The sequence below is a fragment of the Schistocerca americana genome, chromosome 11, assembly GCF_021461395.2.
Source record: "Schistocerca americana isolate TAMUIC-IGC-003095 chromosome 11, iqSchAmer2.1, whole genome shotgun sequence".
NCBI lineage: Eukaryota > Metazoa > Arthropoda > Insecta > Orthoptera > Acrididae > Schistocerca > Schistocerca americana.
In genome coordinates this window covers 141,800,381-141,818,105 of record NC_060129.1, presented here as the reverse complement: position 1 = coordinate 141,818,105, position 17,725 = coordinate 141,800,381, and the positions used below count along the sequence as shown (strand labels likewise).

General features: G+C 43.3%; 1 non-coding gene across 1 annotated transcript; it reads left to right on the top strand.

Moving 5' to 3' along the window:
- Positions 1-309: 309 nt before the first annotated feature.
- Positions 310-384, top strand: Trnal-caa. Its single transcript has one exon. It is a non-coding gene; the product is annotated as a tRNA-Leu (tRNA).
- The last annotated feature ends 17,341 nt before the right edge of the window (positions 385-17,725 follow it).

The window sequence follows — 17,725 nt, the reverse complement described above, 5'->3', positions numbered from 1 at the left end:
TACATTGTCCGTTTCAAGGGCTATAAGCTGAAAAAGGCATAATATATATACGCAAGGAGTAGATCTACTGCTTTCTGTTTTTACTATAAACTATAAATGAGTTTTAGAATGAAATTTTCACTCTACAGCGGAGTGTGCGCTGATATGAAACTTCCTGGCGGATTAAAACTGTGTGCTGGACCGACTCGAACTCGGGACCTTTGCCTTGCGCGGGCAAGTGCTCTACCAACTGAGCTATCCAAGCACGACTCTCGCCCCGTCCTCAGAGCTTTAATTTCGCCAGCACCCTTGAGGACAGAGCATGAGTCGTGCTTGGGTAGCTCAGTTGGTAGAGCACTTGCCCGCAAAAGGCAAAGGTCCCGAGTTCGAGTCTCGGTCCGGCACACAGTTTTAATCCACCAGGAAGTTTCAAATAAATGATTTGTTGTTTTGACTTTATTATTGTTGCCATATTTTCCTTTCTCTTTTATTACTAATTCATACGCCAATAGCTTCCCGCAGTGTTTCCAACCGTTACCGTCAAATGACCGAACTTAAGCGCTGTCGGACTGGGCTAGCACTTGGATGGGTGACCGTCCGGTCTGCCGAGCGCTGTTGGCAAGCGGGGTGCACTCAGCCCTTGTGAGGCAAACTGAGGAGCTACTTGATTGAGAAGTAGCGGCTCCGGTCTCGTAAACTGACATACGGCCGGGAGAGCGGTGTGCTGACCACGTGCCCCTCCATATCCATGCGGATCCAGTGACGCCTATAGGCCGCAGATGACACGGCGGTCGGTCGGTATCGTCGTTGTCTTTCGTGAACTGATCGGACGCTGTTTAAAGTTTATTATTATTTCATAGACAACGCAGAAAAATCAGCATTCTTTACCTGCTGCTCAGTTTTGTATCTCTGATAGTGGGAAAAATTCTAACCGCTCCACAGTAATGGTGATTTACGAGGGCAGTTCAATAAGTAATGCAACACATTTTTTTTCTCGGCCAATTTTGGTTGACAAAACCGGAAATTTCTTGTGGAATATTTTCAAACTTCCCGCTTCGTCTCGTATAGTTTCATTGACTTCCGACAGGTGGCAGCGCTGTACGGAGCTGTTAAAATGGCGTCTGTAACGGATGTGCGTTGCAAACAACGGGCAGTGATCGAGTTTCTTTTGGCGGAAAACCAGGGCATCTCAGATATTCATAGGCGCTTGCAGAATGTCTACGGTGATCTGGCAGTGGACAAAAGCACGGTGAGTCGTTGGGCAAAGCGTGTGTCATCATCGCCGCAAGGTCAAGCAAGACTGTCTGATCTCCCGCGTGCGGGCCGGCCGTGCACAGCTGTGACTCCTGCAATGGCGGAGCGTGCGAACACACTCGTTCGAGATGATCGACGGATCACCATCAAACAACTCAGTGCTCAACTTGACATCTCTGTTGGTAGTGCTGTCACAATTGTTCACCAGTTGGGATATTCAAAGGTTTGTTCCCGCTGGGTAACTCGTTGTCTAACCGAACACCATAAAGAGCAAAGGAGAACCATCTGTGCGGAATTGCTTGCTCGTCATGTGGCTGAGGGTGACAATTTCTTGTCAAAGATTGTTACAGGCGATGAAACATGGGTTCATCACTTCGAACCTGAAACAAAACGGCAATCAATGGAGTGGCGCCACACCCACTCCCCTACCGAGAAAAAGTTTAAAGCCATACCCTCAGCCGGTAAAGTCATGGTTACAGTCTTCTGGGACGCTGAAGGGGTTATTCTGTTCGATGTCCTTCCCCATGCTCAAACGATCAACTCTGAAGTGTATTGTGCTACTCTTCAGAAATTGAAGAAACGACTTCAGCGTGTTCGTAGGCACAAAAATCTGAACGAACTTCTCCTTCTTCATGACAACGCAAGACCTCACACAAGTCTTCGCACCCGAGAGGAGCTCACAAAACTTCAGTGGACTGTTCTTCCTCATGCACCCTACAGCCCCGATCTCGCACCGTCGGATTTCCATATGTTTGGCCCAATGAAGGACGCAATCCGTGGGAGGCACTACGCGGATGATGAAGAAGTTATTGATCCAGTACGACGTTGGCTCCGACATCGACCAGTGGAATGGTACCGTGCAGGCATACAGGCCCTCATTTCAAGGTGGCGTAAGGCCGTAGCATTGAATGGAGATTACTTTAAAAAATAGTGTTGTGTAGCTAAAAGATTGGGGAATAACCTGGTGTATTTCAATGCTGAATAAAACAACCCCTGTTTCAGAAAAAAATGTGTTGCATTACTTATTGAACTGCCGTCGTACATTACAAGAAATGTCATTGAGAACCTACCAATGTGGGAACAATTCTCGCACACTGCACATAGAGGCGACGCTAAACGGTAGCAGATTCGTTATCATCTCAACAATGCTGTACCAGTCATTATTAGGGATGGCGATTGCCACTGAAACAACCGGTTTTCGGTTGTATCGCTTTTTTCCACCTCAGTTTAACCTTACCGGTTTCTGAAGTAACAGGTTTTCGGTTTTATTACTATTATTTTGACTGTCTCAGTTCCAAGATACAAAGAATCAGTTTATGTGGTCGCTGTAAGCTTGTGGTTATAGCTCGATACCAGTGCCTACCAATTTAAATTGTTTATTACGGCACTGAGGATGGTCACTGAGTGACCAAAAATCGATTTTGCTGACAATAAAACAACAAAATACGGCCAACGCTGATTTTCCTTGCAATTCTATCCACCAATTGGTCGTGGTGCACACAACACGCATGGAGTAGCCAATCAACAAAAGAATCAAAACATTACATTAAATAGGCACATAAGAGGAAACTTAGTCTGTCCACCGCTGCTTTCTCAAAAAGTGATAAGTGGGTAAATACTAAAAAAATCACCAATATTCTCCCATTTATTCCATTTTTTGTGAAACTTTGCTCAAAAACTGTACTTTAATAGGGAATCAAACCACTATCTGGGCATTACGAATAGTCATTGGTAAAGGGTGAAAATAGAGGCTTAAAAACTCTGTTACTCATGTTCATTTGTCCGTTTTGAAGAGCTACAAGCAGATATTGGCATGTTACGTAGACAAAAAAACAGCAAATCAGCTACTTTCTATTTGTAGTGCAATGTATAGTTTTTAATTTATCAGTGTTACAACAGTTTTCTTCCTCCATTATTTCATAAAATAAAAAAAATGTTTCATCTTATAAAGCTAATGCAGCCTTTTCCATTTTCTATAATAACGCAATATTCCAAACCAATGCAAATTTTACGAATAAAAATTATTCCTTTTTTTAAAAAAAAGGCGTATTTAAAAACGACGAATTTTAGCACGGCTGCCACGGCTAATTGGTATACCGTTATCTTTAGTCAGCTATTACTAAAAAATACAAAAAAAACAGCTGTTATAATCGAGTCCGAACAAAGACCGTTATATAACTGTTATGCAGGACTAAAAATACCGATATCGGTTTTAACTGGTCGGGTTTTCTTATCCCTAGTTCTTATATCGTGTGTTTGTTGTTTTACCAACTGTTGGCATTGTTATTAAAACAGCACTCAACGCTTTTCCCATATGTTATAATAACCCAGTACTTCAAAGCAATGGGTGTTTTAGAAACAAACAGCGTTCATTCTTTAAAAAAAAAAACTTTTATTCAAAAAGCAAAAATTTTTACACCACTGCTATGGGAAGTTTATACATCGAATTATTTAGACAGATAGTAGTAGAAAATAAAAGAAACCTGTTATAGCCAAGACCAAACAAATACCGACATACAGCGGTTATCCAGAACTACAGAACTAAAATACCGGTATCCGTCGTAACTGATCGAATTTTCTCATCTCAAGTTCTTGTCATGTGTTTGGCGCTTTTTTGTAACTGTCATTAAAACAGCACTGATCGCTTTTCATATTTTCTATAATAACACAATACTTCAAAGCAATGGGAGTTTTAGAAATAAACGTTATTCATTTTTTTTTTAAAAAAAAAGCTTTTCTTCCAAAAGAAAAGAAATTAACACCAATACCAGGTGTACCGGTATCAAATGACCGTTTTCTTTTTTGTGAAAATGAAGCACTAATTTTGAATTGAAAAGTAAAAACATATCATCCAAAGTACTGACCATTCCTTTCTATACGTTTTGACCACCTTTCTCGCAATTTGTGGACACCACGCCAACAGAAACGTTCGTCTTTTGAAGCAAACCAATCAGACACCCAATTTTCGAATTCTTCGTAGGAATCGAAGTGTTCCTCAACCAATGCGTGCCACATTGATGAAAACAAATGGTAGTCGGAAGGGGCCGAGTCTGGTGAATACGGCGGGTGGGGTAGCAACTCCCAGCCAAGTGTTTTGATTGTATCCTGAACCAGTTTTGCTTTGTGTGCAGGTCCATTGTCGTGTAAAAAAATTACTTTCACATGTCTTCTGGCCCATTCTGGTCTTTTTTCGATCAATGCATAGTTCAAATTGATCATTTGTTGTCTGTAGCGATTAGTTTACACAGTTTTACGGGTTTTAGAAGCTCATGATACACCACACCTTTATGATCCCACCAAACACAGAGCATTGTCTTCTTGCCGAATCTACCTGGTTTTGCATTCGATGTTGATGGTTGTCCCGGATTAACCTATGATTTTAACCGTTTAGGATTCTTAAAATAAATCGATTTTTCATCGTCAGTAACAATTCGATGCAAAATTGATTTTCTTTCGTGTCTTTGAAGCAAAATTTGACAAATGGTTTTTCGGTTTTCCATCTGTCTTTCATTCAATTCATGTGGCACCCATTTTCCACACTTTTAAATCTTTCCCATAGCTTTCAAAGGGTCAGAAATTGTTTGTTGCGCAACATTTAGCACTGCAGCCATTTGCTTCTGACTTAAAGTATCATCTTCATCCAATATTGCTTGCAACTCGGCGTCTTCGAACCTTTTTGGTCGTCTTCCACGTTCTTCATTTCTTACATCAAAATCATTATTTCTGAACCATTGAAACCATCTTTTGCACGTTGCTTCTGACAGGGCATGATCACCATATGCCTCGACAAGCATTCGATGCGACTCTGCAGCACTTTTTTTGAAAAAGGAAGCAAGAAATTAATGCTTTCCGCAAATCATCACTGCCTGATACAAAATTCGACATTGTTAACACGATGAAAACGTATGATGTTGTTTGTTGCATGACTTAATGTATAAATGGTTCAAATGGCTCTGAGCACAATGGGACTTAACATCTGTGGTCATCAGTCCCCTAGAACTTAGAACTACTTAAACCTAACTAACATAAGGACATCACACACATCCATGCCCGAGACAGGATTCGAACCTGCGACCGTAGCAGCCGCGCGGTTCCGGACTGAGCGCCTAGAACCGCTAGACCACCGCGGCCGCCGACTTAATGTATACTAAATATCTTTGACAGATGTCATAGCAACCAAACAAAAAAAAAAATTAAGGCTCGTTCACAACAAATGTTCCCTATGGACACACTTGTATCTCAACCCTCACTCCATACCGGTACACCTGGTACTGTGGCAAATTTATGTACCAGATTTGTTTACACGGATACTAGTAAAAAACAAAACAAATCTGTTACAGCCGAGACAAAACTAATACCGGTACATACTGGTTATTCACAACCGAAATACAGGTATCGGTATTAACCGGCACGTTTTCCGCTCCCTACCTCATGGCGTCGTGTCGACTGCGAGAACCGCGGCGAGGCGATAGATCGACCGCTCGCGCATTATCGATTCTGGCTGCGGGTGGCGGCCGCATTAGCGAGCACGTGACTGCCATCTGCAATTTCTCCCTCTCCCCACCACTTCGCCAACACGCTGTCCGCCGAGCCACAGGCGGTGATGGGCCTATGCGGGCCCTGACGACGGATTCGCGTCACGCCTCCGGAACACCGCTTCCGCTTCGGCGTCTTTCGCCGGGGATGGGGGGGGGGAGGGAGGGGGGGAGAGACGACGTGACGTCAGCGATCGTCTACAAGGACGCCTAAAGGCTCTCTACACGAAGGCGATCTTCAGTCAACGCAAGCCCCAACGAAGTTTCGTAACAAACAAAACATTCGTCTGAGAAAAAACTCGACAGATTGTAGACTAAAACGATGAGCTATGGGAGTACGAAAGACCTTACTGCAATAAAACTGCGCCAGGCCTCACTTTAAGAGTACCAACGATGTTTTTTTTTTTTCGTTTCATTCGCCGCGCGGGATTAGCCGAGCGGTCTTAGGCGCTGCAGTCATGGACTGCACGGCTGGTCCCGGCGGAGGTTCGAGTCCTCCCTCGGACATGGGTGTGCGTCCTTAGCATACTTTAGGTTAAGTAGTGTGTAAGCTTAGGGACTGATGACCTTAGCAGTTAAGTCCCATAAGATTCACACACATTTGAACATTTTCCCCGTTTTATTAACAACCGATTGACTGATCTGGCCTTGTGCCATTAACCAAAACGACCTTGCTGAGCTGGTACTGCGAACGGCTGAAAGCAAGGGAAAACTACAGCCATTATTTTTGGCGAGGGCATGCTGCTTTACTGTATTGTTAAATGATGATGGCGTCCTCCTGAGTAAAATATTCCGCAGGTAAAACAGTCCCCTATTCGTCAGGAGAAACAAAGCTGGCGTTCTATGGATCGGAGTGTGGAATGTCAGATTGCTTAATGGGGCAGGTAGGTTAGAAAATTTAAAAAGGGATATGGATAGGTTAAAGCTAGATATGGTGGAAATTGGTGAAGTTCGGTGGCAGGAGGAACAGACTTCTGGTCAGGTGAATAGAGGGTTATAAATCCAAACTCAAATAGGACTAACGCAAGAGTAGGTTTAATAGCGTATAAAAAATAGGAGCGCTGGTAAGCTACTACGAACATCATTGTGAACGCGTTATTGTAGCCAAGATAGACACGAAGCCCACGCCTACCACACTATTACAAATTTACATAACAACTAGCTCCGCAGATGATGAAGTGATTGAGGAAATGTATGATGAGATAAAAGAAATTATTAAGACAGTGAAGGAAAACCAAAATTTAATAGTCATGGGAGACTGGAATAAAATAATGGGGAAAGGGAAAATAAGGAAAAGTAGTAGGTGAATATGAAATGGGGGTGACGAATGAAAGAGGAAGCCGCATGGTAGAATTTTGCACAGAGCATAACTTATTCATAGCTAACACTTGGTTCAAGAATCATGAAGAAGGTTGTATACATGGAAGAGGCTTGCAGACAAAAAATGGTTCAAAGGGCTCTGAGCACTATGGGACTTAACTTCTAATACACACATCCATGCCCGAGGCAGGATTCGAACCTGCGACCATAGCGGTCGCGTGATTCCAGACTAGCGCCTAGAACCGCTCGGCCATCCCGGCCGGCGCCTAGAGACACTGGAAAGTTTCAGATAGATCGTATAATGGTAAGACAGGCTTTAAATTGTAAGACTCTCCCAGGGGCAGATGTGGACTCTGACCACAATCTATTGGTTATGAACTGTAGTTTAAAACTCAAGAGACTGCGAAAATGTGGGAATTTAAGATGGGATCTGGATAAACTGAAAGAACCAGAGGTTGCAGAGAGTTTCGAACGGAGAATTAGGGAACAGTTGACAACAGGGGAAAGAAATACTGTAGAAGAAGAATGGGTAGTTTTCAGAGATGAAATAGTGAAGGCAGCAGAGGATCAAGTAGGTAAATAGAAGAGGGCTAGTAGAAATCCTTGGGTAACAGAAGAGATATTGAATTTAATTGATGAAAGGGGAAAATGCAAAAACGCAGTAAATGAAGCAGGCAAAAAGGAATACAAACGTCTCAAAAATGAGATCGACAAGAAGTGCAAAATGGCTAAGCAGAGATGGCTAGAGGACAAATGTAAGGACGTAAAAGGCAATATTATGGAAATGGAAGAGGACGTAGATGAAGATGAAATGAGGATATGATACTGCGTGAAGAGTATGACAAAGCATTGAAAGACCTAAGTAGAAACAAGGCCCAGGGAGTAGACAACATTCCGCCAGATTTACTGATAGCGTTGGACGAGACAGCTGCGACAAAACTTTTCCGTCTGGTGAGCAAGATTTATGAGGCAGGCGAAATACCCTCAGACGTCAAGAAGAATATAATAACCCGAAATCCAAAGAAATCAGGTGGTGAAAGGTGTGAAAATAACCGAACTATCAGGTTAATAAGTCACGGCTGCAATATACTAGCACTAATTTCTTACAGACGAATGGAAAAACTGGTAGAAGCCGACCTCGGGGAAGATCAGCTTGGATTCCATAGAAATGTTGGCACACGAGATGCAATACTGACCCTACGACTTATCTTAGAAAATAGGTTAAGGAAAGGCAAACCTACGTTTATAGCATTTGTAGACTTAGAGAAAGCTTTTGACAACGTTGACTGGCACACTCTCTTTCAAATTCTGAAGGTGGCAGGGGTAAAATACAGGGAGCGAAAGGCTATTTACAATTTGTACAGAAACCAGATGGCAGTTATGAGAGTCGAGGGACATGAAAGCGAAGCAGTGGATGGGAATGGAGTGAGACGGTTGCAGCCTATGTTATTCAATTTATATATACAGCAAGCAGTGAAGGAAACAAAAGAAAAATTCGGAGTAAGAATTAAAATCCATGGAGAAGAAATAAAAACTTCGAGGTTTACTGATGACATTGTAATTCTCTCAGAGACAGCAAAGGACCTGGAGGAGCCGTTGAACGGAATGGACAGTGTCTTGAAAGGAGGATACAAGGTGAACATCAACAAAAGCAAAACGATATTTATGGAATGTAGTTGAATTAAATCGGGTTATGCTGAGGGTATTAGATTAGGACATGAGACACTTAAGGTAGTAAATGAGTTTCGCTATTTGGGTAGCGAAATAACTGATGATGGTCGAAGTAGAGAGGATATAAAATGTGGACTGGCAATGGCAATGAAAGCGTTTCTGAAGAAGAGGAATTTGTTAACATCGAGTATAGATTTTAGTGTCAGGGAGTCTTTTCTAAAAGTATTTGTGTGGAATGTACCCATGCATGGATGTGACACATGGACGATAAACAGTTTGGGCAAGAAGACAATAGAAGTTTTTGAAATGTGGTGCTAGAGAAGAATGCTGAAGATTAGATGGGTAGATCACTTAACTAATGGGAAGGTACTGAATAGAATTGGGGAGAAGAGAAATCTATGGCATAACTTGACTAGAAGAAGGGATCAGTTGGTAGGGCACGTTCTGAGGCATCAAGGGATCACCAAGTTCGTATTGGAGGGCAGCGTGGAGGGTAAAAAGTCGTAGAGGCAGACCAAGAGATGAATACACTAAGCAGATTCAGAAGGACCTCAGATGTCATGTCCTACAGTGCCTAGAGCCATTGGAACCATTTATTGAGTCATGAGGAATCTGACTGGTTTGATGTGACCCACCACAAATTGCTGTCCTGTACTAACCTCTTCATCTCAGAGTAGCACTTGCAACATATGTCCTCCACTATTTGTTGGATGTCAGACCTGTGTCTTCCACCACAGTTTTTACCTTCTACAGGACCCTCTAGTAACATGGAGGCTATCCCCTGATGTCCTAACACATGCCTATCATCCTTTTCCTTCTCCTTGTCAGTGTTTTACATATATTCGTTTCCTCGCCGATTCTGCGCAGAACCTCCTCATACCTTACCCTATCACTCCATGTAATTTTCTTCAGAAAAGAAAACGGAAGACGAACTAACACAATAACCAAAAAAAAAAAAAAAGACGTGCCAAATTTAAACAGACGCAAAATCCCCAAGATAGGCGATCTTTTACAGAAGCTCATAATTTAGCTCGGACTTGGATGCGAGATGCTTTGTCTTGAGCCCTGATAGAAAATCCTACGACATTCTGGTCGTATGTGAAGTATGCTAGCGGCAAGACACAATCAATGCCTTCTCTGCGCGATAGCAATGGAGACACTATCGAAGACAGTGTCTGCCTCGTGATGACTGGGTGTTGTGTGATGTCCTTAGGTTAGTTAGGTTTAAGTAGTTCTAAGTTCTAGGGGACTGATGACCATAGATGTTAAGTCCCATAGTGCTCAGAGCCATTTGAACCATTTTTGAAGACAGTGCTGCCAAAGCAGAGTTACTAAACACAGCCTTCTGAAACGCGTTCACAAAGGAAGACGAAGCGAATATTCCAGAATTCGAATCGAGAACAGCTACCAACATGAGTAACGTAGAAGCAAATATCCTCGGAGTAGTGAAGCAACTTAAATCACTTAATATGAGCAAGTCTTCTGGTCCAGACTGTATACCAATTAGGTTCCTTTCGGAGTATGTTGATGCAATAGCTCCATACTTAACAATCATGTACAACCGTTCGGTTGATGAAAGATCCGAACCAAAAGGTTGGAAACTTGCACAGGTCACGCCAATATTGAAGAACGGTAGTAGGTGTAATCCACTAAATTACAGGCCGATATCATTAATTGTGTTGGAACATTATGAAGTACCTCGAAGAAAACTGTCTATTGACACACAGTCAACATGGATTTAGAAAACATCGTTCCTGTGAAACAAAACTAGCTCTTTACTCGCATGAAGTGTTGAGTGCTATTGACAAGCGAGCCGGTATTTCTGCATCTCCAGCAGGCTTTTGACACTGTACCACACAAGCGGCTCGTAGTGAAATTGCGTGCTTATGGAATATAGTCTCGGTTATGTGACTGGATTTGCGATTTCCTGTCAGAGAGGTCACAGTTCGTAGTAATTGACGGGAAGTCATCGAGTTAAACAGAAGTGATTTTTGGCGTTCCCCAGGTGTTTTCTTCTCCATTCTTTTGTGTTGCTCTTATCAGCAGCTCGGATGCGTGAAATGTTAAGCTGATTGTGCGATAATTCTCACACTTGTTAGCTCATTCCATTTTCGGAATTGTGTGGATGATGTATTTCCAAAGTCTGATGGCATACCGCCAGTCTTATAAATTCTGCACAAAAATGTCAATAATCGTTTTGTTGCCACTTCTCCTACATATTTAGAAATTCAGATGGGATGTTATCTGTCCTTTCCGCCTTATTGCATCTTAAGTTTTCCAAAGTTCTTCTAAATTCTTACTCCAATACTGTGCCTCTAATTTCTTCTTCTTTCACATCATCAGAGAATTCCTCCCCATATCGGGTCCTTCAATGTACTCTTTCCAGCTGTCGCTTCCCCCTCCGCGTTTTACATTGAAATTCCCGTTGCACTCTTAATGTTCCCATCCATGCCTTTCATTTCACGAAGGTCGATTCCAGTTTTTCATTTGCCCAGTCAGCCTTCCCGTCGATGATTCCTTTTTCGATTTCTTCGTGTCTTGCCTGTAGCCATTTCGCCTTGGGTTCCTTGCACTTTCTACACTCCTGGAAATGGAAAAAAGAACACATTGACACCGGTGTGTCAGACCCACCATACTTGCTCCGGACACTGCGAGAGGGCTGTACAAGCAATGATCACACGCACGGCACAGCGGACACACCAGGAACCGCGGTGTTGGCCGTCGAATGGCGCTAGCTGCGCAGCATTTGTGCACCGCCGCCGTCAGTGTCAGCCAGTTTGCCGTGGCATACGGAGCTCCATCGCAGTCTTTAACACTGGTAGCATGCCGCGACAGCGTGGACGCGAACCGTATGTGCAGTTGACGGACTTTGAGCGAGGGCGTATAGTGGGCATGCGGGAGGCCGGGTGGACGTACCGCCGAATTGCTCAACACGTGGGGCGTGAGGTCTCCACAGTACATCGATGTTGTCGCCAGTGGTCGGCGGAAGGTGCACGTGCCCGTCGACCTGGGACCGGACCGCAGCGACGCACGGATGCACGCCAAGACCGTAGGATCCTACGCAGTGCCGTAGGGGACCGCACCGCCACTTCCCAGCAAATTAGGGACACTGTTGCTCCTGGGGTATCGGCGAGGACCATTCGCAACCGTCTCCATGAAGCTGGGCTACGGTCCCGCACACCGTTAGGCCGTCTTCCGCTCACGCCCCAACATCGTGCAGCCTGCCTCCAGTGGTGTCGCGACAGGCGTGAATGGAGGGACGAATGGAGACGTGTCGTCTTCAGCGATGAGAGTCGCTTCTGCCTTGGTGCCAATGATGGTCGTATGCGTGTTTGGCGCCGTGCAGGTGAGCTCCACAATCAGGACTGCATACGACCGAGGCACACAGGGCCAACACCCGGCATCATGGTGTGGGGAGCGATCTCCTACACTGGCCGTACACCACTGGTGATCGTCGAGGGGACACTGAATAGTGCACGGTACGTCCAAACCGTCATCGAACCCATCGTTCTACCATTCCTAGACCGGCAAGGGAACTTGCTGTTCCAACAGGACAATGCACGTCCGCATGTATCCCGTGCCACCCAACGTGCTCTAGAAGGTGTAAGTCAACTACCCTGGCCAGCAAGATCTCCGGATCTGTCCCCCATTGAGCATGTTTGGGACTGGATGAAGCGTCGTCTCACGCGGTCTGCACGTCCAGCACGAACGCTGGTCCAACTGAGGCGCCAGGTGGAAATGGCATGGCAAGCCGTTCCACAGGACTACATCCAGCATCTCTACGATCGTCTCCATGGGAGAATAGCAGCCTGCATTGTTGCGAAAGGTGGATATACACTGTACTAGTGCCGACATTGTGCATGCTCTGTTGCCTGTGTCTATGTGCCTGTGGTTCTGTCAGTGTGATCATGTGATGTATCTGACCCCAGGAATGTGTCAATAAAGTTTCCCCTTCCTGGGACAATGAATTCACGGTGTTCTTATTTCAATTTCCAGGAGTGTATTTATTTCATTTCTAAGAGACTTATTTTGGTACTTCATTCTTTCGATGATCAACTGCAGTAACGAAGGTTCTTTCGCGGTTACCTTTTTTGCAGTTAGAGGTTTGTCTGTCCATCATGTGAATATATAAGAAGTTAAAAAAAATAGTCTATATTTCAATTTTGAACATGAATCTGCTTCAGCAACGGTTAGTCATCAGTAAATGAATGCAAAGCAGGCAACCAGGTGGTTTCATTCAATCTCTTACCACGATTTCCACACATGTAACTCTGTCTTCTTCAGAAAGACACGTAGCCTGAAGACAATGTAACATCAATAACTACGTACTCGGGAGCATACATGTCAAAATTATGCATCATACAGAGACTAGATCCCCCAAAGAAGTGGGAATATCTTGCATATCATAAAACATAACCGAAAGTATAAAAATACTTACATAATTTCACAGTGGAAATCGATATAATGAAGCAATCTGGCATTTGTCCAATAAAAATACGCTGTCACCTCACGTAATTGTATACCTTACTTCGCGTTCGTTATAGGGTAAAAGTGATTTATGATTCGGTTTATTCGCGGAAACGCATGCGGAATTACTTAATGAAAGTTGAGGATGAAATAGGATTGTTGTTGTTGTTGTTATTGATCAGAAACTTCGCTATCGGAACATATTGCAGTTTAAACAGATACGAAAAGACGCCTGTGATCAGTGATTGGCTCTCCAATTAATGTGGAAATGCGATACAGCTGCGGTTACTTCTGCACGAATGCGAAATGAGCACAACTGACAAACGACATTGGATGGCGTTGAGCATTGTTATGGAGTGCCAAAGCTATAATACGACGAAGTAGTGTTACTCTGTACTCTCATTCTTTCAAAGTGACACTTTGCGTTTGATAATTAAGAAACTAATGTTTGCGATGCTCAAGAGACACCTCTTCGAATTAGGCACATGATCAAGATATTTATTAACGAAACATGTTCTATCAGTAAAGCTAACAAACTCAAGCGCGATAGCACCAAATATACGTTAACAATCTTCCGTGACACGTGGAAAATGTTTTACAACAATAACTAAGACGCATCAAAGAGGTTAATCAAATCAGATGCCTCTGAGCACTATGGGACTTAACATATTAGGTCATCAGTCCCCTAGACTTAGAACTACTTAAACCTAACTAACCTAAGGACATCACACATATACATGCCAGAGGCAGGATTTGAACCTGCGACCGTAGCGGTCGCGCGGTTCCAGACTGTAGCGCCTAGAACCGCTGGGCCACCTCGACCGGCCAACGCTTCAGGCTGTTGTTGATGCGATACAGGTTGATATGATCCCTACACAGGGTGTTACAAAAAGGTACGGCCAAACTCTCAGGAAACATTCCTCACACACAAATAAAGAAAAGATGTTATGTGGAGATGTGTCCGGAAACGCTTAATTTCCATGTTAGAGCTCATTTTAGTTTCGTCCGTATGTACTGTACTTCCTCGATTCACCGCCATGATTTCATACGGGATACTCTACCTGTGCAGCCTTTACAAGTACGACACAATATGTGGTTCACGCACGATGGAGCTCCTACACATTTCAGTCGAAGTGTTCGTACGCTTCTCAACAACAGATTCGGTTAGCGACGCATTGGTAGAGGCGGACCAATTCCGTGGCCTCCACGCTCTCCTGACCTCAACCGTCTTGACTTTCATTTATGGGGGCATTTGAAAGCTCTCGTCTACGCAACCCCAGTACCAAATGTAGAGACTCTTCGTGCTCGTATTGTGGGCGGCTGTGATACAATACGCCATTCTCCACGGCTGCATCTGCGCATCAGGGATTCCGTGCGACGGAGGGTGGATGCACGTGTCCTCGCTAACGGAGGACATTTTGAACATTTCCTGTAACAAAGTGTTTGACGTCACGCTGGTACGTTCTGTTGCTGTGTGTTTCCATTCCATGATTAATGTGATTTGAAGAGAAGTAATAAAATGAGCTCTAACATGGAAAGTAAGCGTCTCCGGACACATGTCCACATAACTTGTTTTCTTTCTTTGTGTGTGAGGAATGTTTCCTGAAAGTCTGGCCGTACCTTTTTGTAACACCCTGTATCTACCACATCAGTTTCCAGCATTACTGGATACGCAGATATTGTTTCAGCACTCCAGCCATCAACTACCAACTCAGTTGGTTGGAATGCTGACACATTATCTGCGTATCCAGTAATGCTGGAAACTGATGTGGTATGTACAGGGTGGTCCATTGATCGTGACCGGGCCGAACGTCTCACGAAATAAGTGTCAAACGATAAAACTACAAAGAACGAAACTGGTCTAGCTTGAAGGCGGAAACCAGATGGCGCTATGGTTGGCCCGCTAGATGGCGCTGCCATAGGTCAAACGGATATCAACTGCGTTTTTAAAAAAATAGGAACCCCCAGTTTTTATTGCATATTTGTAGTACGTAAAGAAATATGAATATTTTAGTTGGACCACTTTCTTCATTTTGTGATGAATGGCGCTGTAATAGTCACAAACGTGTAAGTATGTGGTATCACGTAACATTCCGCCAGTGCGGACGGTATTTGCTTCGTGATACGTTACCCGTGTTATAATGGACACTTTACCAATTGCGGAAAAGGTCGATATCGTGTTGATGTATGGATATTGTGATCAAAATGCCCAACGGGCGTGTGCTATGTATGCTGCTCGGTTTCCTGGACGACATCATCCAAGTGTCCGGACCGTTCGCCGGATAGTTACGTTATTTAAGGAAACAGGAAGTGTTCAGCCACATGCGAAACTTCATCCACGACCTGCAACAAATGATGATGCCCAAGTAGGTGTTTTAGCTGCTGTCGCGGCTAATCCGCACATCAGTAGCAGACAAATTGTGCGAGAATCGGGAATCTCAAAAACGTCGGTGTTGAGAGGAATGTCGTTACACGCACTGCCAAATGCATTGAGGTTGACGGACATCACTTTGAGTATTTATTGCAATAATGTGGTATTTACAGGTAATCACGCTGTAACAGCATGCGTTCTCAGAAATGATAAGTTCACAAAGGTACATGTATCACATTGGAACATCCGAAATGAAATGTTCAAAAGTACCGACGTTCTGTATTTTAATTTAAAAAACCTACCTGTTACCAACTGTTCGTCTAAAATTGTGAGCCATATGTTTGTGACTATTACAGCGCCATCTATCACAAAGCGAAAGAAATTGGTCCACCTAAAACATTCATATTTTATGTACTACACGAATATCTAGTAAAAATGGGGGTTCCTATTTTTAAAAAAACGCATTTGACATCCGTTTGACCTATGGCAGCGCCATTTACCGGGCCAACCATACCGCCATCTGGTTTCCGCCTTCAAGCTAGACCAGTTTCGTTCTTTGTAGTTTTTTCGTTTGACACTTATATCGTGAGATATTCGGCCCGGTCACGATCAATGGACCACCCTGTATCTAACACATCAGTTGCCAGCATTACTGGATACGCAGATATTGTGTCAGCATTCCAACCAACTGAGTTGCCAATTGATGGCTGGAGTGCTGAAACAATATCTGCGTATCCAGCAACGCTGGCAATATATATATATATATATATATATATATATATATATATATATATATAGGGATCATATCAACTCGTACCGCATCAACAACAGCGTTAAGCGTTGAAACAAAAAAAAAAAAAAAATCATAAGAACGGCTGTAGGTGTTTTATTTTGTCACAATAGTAAACGGCCGTCGTCCCAGAGACCTCCTGGCAAAGGGATGGATACACAAGAAAACGATAACAGAGTGTGGCTTCGAGAAAAATCAAGTGTCTCTGACAACTGGCAGTTGCGCTCGCTGGCCGCCTGGCGCGCTGCTGTCGCAGTCCTGATCACGTGACCCGCGTCAGAATGCGCATGGCAGAACGTTTTGAAGTTCCGTGCCGTTATCACGACCTGTGTGAATGCTGCCCTTTGATATGTATAGTCGAATGTTTTGATGTTTTGTTTCGTTGCATTCTGTTCAGTTCCGTCCCCTCCCCTTTATTAGGCAGCTCGTGTGAATGCCGCCCTTCAAATGCATTGTCGAATATTTTGACGTTCCGTTCGACTCAATTTCGTTCCATTCCCTCGAGTGACAATGTGAATGCCGCCCTTTGAAATGTATTGTGAAATGTTTTGACATTCCGTTACGTTCAGTCTAGTTTCGTACCGTTTCGTTTACTGTCTCTATGAATGCTACTCTTTGAAAAATTCTTGTAGAATGTTTAGTTTCATGTTCAACGTATCATTTTTCACGGTAAATTATAATTACGTGGAGTGAGTCATTTTACATTCCATCGCTAACTTGTTTATAAATATGTTCACATGCTGAAAATATAAAAGTTATTTATTTTTAGTATCTTTTTTTTAATTTATCGGTGTGAGTAAGGAATTCTTACGACCACCTTTTACACATTACTGTAACAGAAATTCATGTCCGGAAAAGGAGGAGTTGTCGAGGAGAATATTATCAGTTTGTTTTGAAATTTTACTTTGCCGTCTGTCAGATCTTTTATATCACTGGGTAAGTGATTAACAATTTTCGTTACAGCATTCTGCACCCTGTTTTGTGTTGAAGTCAACCCTAATGGCGAGTAATGAATGTCATTTGTTCCTTATGGATGATGATGTACATAATTGTTCCTTTTGACTAGCAGTGGATATTTACAACAAACTTAGATTAGAGGGAATAGATTAGAGGAAATAAACATACTGCAAGGCAGTAATCAGAAGGCCTAACTCAGTGAACAAAATGGTTCAAATGGCTCTGAGCACTATGGCACTTAACATCTGAGATCATCAGTCCCCTAGAATTTAAAACTACTTAAGCGTAAAGACATCACACACATCTAACCGATGGGCCACAGCGGCCGGCGCCACATATTTTTAATTACATATAGGAAAATATAATTAGCAAAAGACCCAA